The sequence below is a fragment of the Rhinatrema bivittatum genome, unplaced genomic scaffold (genome assembly GCF_901001135.1).
Source record: "Rhinatrema bivittatum unplaced genomic scaffold, aRhiBiv1.1, whole genome shotgun sequence".
Classification (NCBI taxonomy): Eukaryota; Metazoa; Chordata; class Amphibia; order Gymnophiona; family Rhinatrematidae; genus Rhinatrema; species Rhinatrema bivittatum.
In genome coordinates this window covers 1,227,632-1,233,889 of record NW_021820270.1, presented here as the reverse complement: position 1 = coordinate 1,233,889, position 6,258 = coordinate 1,227,632, and the positions used below count along the sequence as shown (strand labels likewise).

Below are 6,258 nucleotides of genomic sequence, written 5' to 3'. Positions count from 1 at the left end.
TAAGTGAGAGAGGATGTTTTCTTTTTTATTTATCCTCATGACAGATACTTGTACACTTTAATTCACACGTGGCTGATGGCAGCTTCCTCCACGTCATCCTCTACTGTTTGTGGATGCCCCTTGTAAAAGCACCAAATTGGTGACTGGATCAGATGACTTCTAGGATCTGTTTTTATGTATTTTAATACCGCCCCCCCCCCCCAGCTTCTTCTCGTTTTTGGTCACAATTAGTTCAAACTTTCTCGGTTGCTGTCAACTGTTTGGTTTCGTGCAGTTGGCATGAGACATTGTTGCCTTCAGGTGAAGCAGGATGATGATGTAACCTTCCCTAAAGGGATTAATCTCCCAAGCACCTTCCCCAGTCACCAGCATTGCAATCAAATTTAACCCTTTTAATCTAGTTTTGTTCTCCTTGGTGCGACTGGCAGCTGTTAAGCTGCTTGTCAAGTCCACAACATATTGGTTCAGATTTTGGCATGGTCACACGGAGAGCCTCACAGAAAATCTAAGAAAAGACAAACTCACAAAAAAATTTTGAAAAATTCAAATGTATTATATTTTACCTCTCATTTTTACATTTCTCAAGTGTTACCACCAAAACTATTGGCACTCCATGGTGTATATGCAGCACGTGCCACCGCCCATATCGGTAGAGCCATATCCGGTGTTCCCGGAGACTGTTCCTGTGGTGGATCAGACAGTGCCTCAAATGTACGGTGATGGGAGGATTGATGGCCGCCAAGTACCTCTAGAAACGGTGAACGGTTGGTATTCTGCCATTATGCATACAACTTCATTTTGACGTTAATACGTTTTCAGGAGACGTCTACTCTTCCCAGCTTGCGTAGTATGTGTTTATTTTTGTGGTTGTGATGGGGTTGGTTCCTCCTGTTTCGTTCCAAGAGGGAGGGGCTCTGGGGCTTGGAGCTTTGGAACTTCTGGTTCCAAACCTGAACGATGACCTGGTAGGAGATCCGGCTGCAGCTCGATTTCTGTAAATTTCCTTCACTTGCTATTTGACCTTAGTCCTTCTACAGATTCAGGGGGGACCTTTTTCTCAAGAAACCCAGTAGAAGATTTTGCCTTATGTCTAGGCAGATAAGACAGAAAAATAATTTGAAATATTAACATCTAGAGGTTTGTGGTGGGGGGGAGGCATGTTCTGGAAGAAGCTGTAGTTTACCGAATTTCCTGTCCCCATTACTTTTTCTTATACAATGTCATTTTTAGACACCCAAACAGTAATGCTTTCCAGATGTAAAACCTCATGCTCATGTTTGACCATCTATATGTTTGGAAATAAAATGTTGTTAAATGAACACAACAAGAATAGGATAATTAAAGGAAACTTTAAAACAATTCAGAAGGCTTTGAAGTTTGAGACCTAGGAACTGACAAGACTCAAAGACCAAGCAATACAAATTGTACTGCCTGCCACCTTCGAGCACCCATCAAACTCTCTCTTCCCCTCCCTTCCATGCTACATTGCAAAGTCTTTGATTCACTTATTTTCTGGTGATGGATTTTCACTCATTCTATTCTGACCCGAGGAAGGGCATAATAGTTCCTGAAAGCCACTCAAAGTGTAAGGGTAGAGAGAGAGAGACTTGTTTATATATTCGTGGACTAACAAATAGTGTTGCTATTAAACAACTATAAATGTTGCCCCCCTTGTAAGCAATCCCTCCCACCTTGGCTATTTAGAACCTGCGCTTCTAACAGATGCTGGGGGTTTTTTTTTTTTGGGGGGGGGGGGTTTGTATGATGTCCGTTTAATATTGTACCTTCAAAACTAATCCCCTTTGCATCCAGTAAAACCCCCAGCTCTTTAGTTAGCCTTCAAAGTAATATTCGGAAGTTGGCCGCCCTAGTGCCCATTGTAGATTTTTGTGATGGTTGAAAATACTTGGAAGATGTTATCTGTCCTTGAAAGCCTATCAGGCGGTGACTGCGGGTTTTTCCTCCCCCCTCCTCTCCAGGTTCTTTCCCAACTGTTGAGCCATCATCAGTCCCTCATGGCATGGTTTACTACCCAATAAATAACAGATCCTTACAGCCAGCCACCTCTGCCTGGTTTGAGTCTTGTGTGCCAGCCGTACCCAGCTACCACTACGTCAGTTCATGGCACCCAGTAAACCCAGCTTACGGAAGCTCGCCACGGATTCACAACGCCGTAAACTCTGGACAGTTGCAATCATGTTAGCTATGTTACCCTCGGCTAATCTCCTCCGACGCACTTTGTGTCTCAGACCATCTAAACCCTGCTATTGTGTTAACTATGTGTGTGTGTATTTATTTTTGTTTTCTGGTTTCAAAAGGAGGCACTTCCAGTTGTTTAAAGTTTAACAGGCTGAATATTTTATTGTGAATAAGACTGTGATCTGTACATGTGGAACCGGCACATTGAACCAACGGCAGAATATCTGCCCGCCTGCTGCTTCCTGAGTCGTAGGGCAATCCGCTTCGTCTAAAGGCCAGCATCCCCTGTGTGAACCCAGAGCCGGCACCTGGGTTTCTGGCATGGACACCTAGAATCTTTTTTTTTTGTTTTGTTGAAATATATTTTTGTAATATGTCCTTTCTTTGAGACAGTTGGTCGAGGGGGGGACAGCTTAAAAAGTGCCCTTCTTACTATGTCAACCTGCAAAAACCCCTCTCACACCAACTTGATCTGCATTTTAAACTTTCTTAAAAAATTAAAAAAATAATAAAAATTGTCCTGACTACTTTAGAGCCAGGTAACTTATCTCTGGCAGTGGTCTGCTCTTGCCAGAGAGAGAGAGATCCTGAAGTTAGCCAGATACTTACCTGCCTATATTCAGCAGAGCGCCCAATGGGCAGCGTGCCACTAAATATCCTTAACAAATTATCTGATAAATTTCTGTTTAGCAGGCCACTGAATATTGAGCTCTTGATGGAAAGAGATCCATGGCTAGTGCAGTGGTTACCCAAACCAGTCCTTGGGGGCATGACCTATAGTTAGTTGGGGGTTTTCAGGGCCTCTGTTGAATATGCATGAGAGAGACGTACACTGGAAGCAGTCCATGCAAAGCATCTTCTCATGCGTATTCACTAGGGATGAACTGAAAACCTGTCCAGGAAGGCTAAGCAACCACTGCGCTAGTCTCATGGCAGACATTCTCTGGGGTTATTCTGCAGTGGTGGAGGTACACTTTTCGACTAGTACAGCCCTTGAAGGTATGTCTGGGGTACATCGCTGGAAACGGGGTCTCCGACATAGATTCCTACCTAACCTGCAGTGGTCACTCGGAAGGATCCCAGCATCACTGGGCGGCAGAGATCACCCAGAAAAGCAAAGACCTTCAAAAGCCTGCAGCCCCTGTCAGCCAAGCTGATCTTCTACCCTTCAGCCAGCAGGAAAGGAAGTGGTTAGGCCTTCGGCTGGTGCTGCTGGTATAACAGGCCGAAGGCCAGGGCTGGGCTGGAGGCAGAGCCAGCGCATCTTATCTGCTTTGAACTCTCATGGAAGAGAATGTGAGTACGGGGCACTGGGGGAAGTGTGGGTGATCTGGCAGTAACTAGAGATGGGCGGGAAGTGATTCACGATCATTAACCTCGTCCCCTTGTGGGGGTTTTCCCCTTGATTGGCGTTTAATCTAATATTAGGCAAAAAAAAAATAAAATTCCAAAATCCCTGATGACATTTTGGGAATTTCTCCCCCCTCACACGCCTTAATTCATGATTGCATTCAATAGACCCCAGCCATGGGAAAGAAACTCCGCATTACATGCGGCATTCACAATGTTTTCAAACCATCTCGCTAGCCAAAATCTGGTAATTTGCAGCTGCTTAGACCAATACATGTACAGAAATATTTCCATGCACATTCAGGCTTTTGGTGCATATTTTAAATGTTAGGAACGTCTGACGTGTACAGCGTATCTTGTCTGATGTACTGGGTTAGCAGAAGAATGGGGTTGTTTTAAGTTTGCATCTAGACTTAGTGACTGTCATTAAAAGGGTTGCAGCTAAGCTCGGGCTGGGAAACGTTCATCCTTTCAGAGGTGCGTTACCTGTCGCTGCTTAGTTCACTGTGCCGTCTGCATTTTGTATAGAAAATATTTGTGTTTAGTTTTGAGTAGTTTGCATGTCGGTGGTAATAAATAACTTTGGTTTATATTGTTAAATATGTATGTCTTTGGTAAATATCAGTTGACCCTCAAAGAGAGAGACTATTTTGGCCATCTGCACTGGAGCAAGGAGAACTGAGTGCGTTGGTCGTTGGCTGCCTTGTGTAAGACCAAGCACGACAAATGATGGTGAAGCACCATCAGTAAATCAGATGTGGCTTTCATCACCCACCTTCACGCAGGGCACCCGCACCACTGCCAGGATTAAACGAAGCAGCGTAAACATGTGAGACCTGGTGTGCCCTACTGTCTTACAGTCAGTGCTTGAATTCTTAAAACATTAAAAAAAAAAACAAAACACAATTCCTGAACAGAACAATTGCACAGGTTTGACGTTTTTGGTAAAAGACGTGAGGTGCAGCACAGCTCAACCTGCGAAGTGGTGATGTAGTCTTGTTCTTTGTGTGTTTTTAGTTTAAGGTCTGTGTGAAAGTCACTTTGCACTCGAGGTGAGAGTATTGGTGTTTTAACTTCTATTGTCACTTACCTGCACTAAATAAATGACCAGAAGCATAACAACTTGTGAAAATATGACCCATCCTTTAATGGCAACAATCCATGCTTAAGTGTTTTTTGTAAACTGGAGTTTTCTGAACAGGCTTGTGTTTTTAAGAAAACAAAAAAAAGAACCAAAAACCTGTGGTTTGTCTTAATTTGGGTGGGAGGGGAGATGGGGCCCAGGGTAGGACCTTGCTGTAGGCTGCCAATGGACCAACACCTTTTGAGGAATAGGATTACAAGAATGGCAGATCTGTTGCAAGAAGTAAACAAGCAGGGTGCCCATCTCTGGTGCTGAGAGGGAGAATGAGCGAGGCTGTGAAGTCTGGAGTTTGTACAGGATGGAACAAAATCTAAATATAAACCCTGCATCTCCCGTCTCCAACAAACACTCTGCATCCACAGAAACGTCCCCAACAACGTTTGCAATGAGAGCTAGGGACACTTCCCCTCAATAACTTGTCCTGCTGCCAAAAAAAAAAAAAAAAAAAATTCAAATTCTCTTATCAATAGCAATAACACATCCCCCTGGCTTCGTAGAGCCCCCCCTTTTTATTTTCGAACTTGCTATAACTATAACGCTCTGATTCCCAGGGCTCAAACAGCAGCAGCCCTAGTTATGAAAAGGCAGCAGTGCAAAACCTTGAGCCCACAGTCTATAGGAAAAAACAGACCAAGCCAGATCACTGCCAGTCCTGGTCTCATTCATGCACGCAGAACTCAGCCCCACCCTCACCTAATACAGAATAAGGGGCCACAAATTAGAAACAAAGCACAGAGCAAACTGAAAAGGAACCCCGGGAAGCCAGACCTGCATGCAGTGCAACACCAGAGGAGGAGGAACAAAAATGCATGTCCCGTACTGCTCAAAATACAAGACTGTAAGAAGGGCGCGTTCCCAATTGCTAAAAAACTGCAAATGCATGTCCCGTACTGCTCAAAATACAAGGACTGTAAGAAGGGCGCGTTCCCAATTGCTAGAAACTGAAAACCTTTTTTTTTTTTTTTTAACCATTTGGGCTCCCCAGCTTTCCTCTGTTGGTCTAAGTCCTTTCCGTGTTTCTATTTCTTCTTTATCCTCATCTCTTCCCTATATTTGTCTCTGACATTCTTCTTTTTTTTCCCCTCCATTTCTCTCTTCCCTGGTTCTGTCACTCCTAGCTAAAGGTTTCCTCTTCTCTTCTCTCCCTACCTCATCCTTTCCCCAGTCCTGCCTTTCCCTTATCTCTATCTTTCCTCCCAAGCCTTTTAATCCCCCCCTCTTACCCATGCCCTAGTTTTCTATTTTCATCTCTAAATTTCTCCCCCTCACATGCTGCAGCTCCTCCCAATGCTCATCCAGGGGGCAGTGCAAACATATTTATTATTTAAGTTTTTTAATTCCGGGATATGTTGGGAAACATCATCTGGTTCACAGATAACTAAATACAGCAACGAGCTTCACAGAGAACAAGTAACAAAGTATTGGCTCTGGCACAGCGCTCCCTTCTTTGGTGGGATTGGCCATGGTACAGCAACCCCAAAACCTTGGCGCTCTAGGCAATCTCCTAGTTTGCAATTTGGAAGCACCGGCCCTGCTCATCCCCTTTCTTGTTTCTTACCCCCTAC

At 44.2% G+C, this 6,258-nt stretch overlaps 1 long non-coding RNA gene across 1 annotated transcript; it reads left to right on the top strand.

The window, feature by feature from the left end:
* Positions 1–220: 220 nt before the first annotated feature.
* LOC115081325 lies at positions 221–4,206 on the top strand. Its single transcript, XR_003853786.1, has 2 exons — positions 221–764; positions 1,980–4,206. It is a non-coding gene; the product is annotated as an uncharacterized LOC115081325 (long non-coding RNA).
* The last annotated feature ends 2,052 nt before the right edge of the window (positions 4,207–6,258 follow it).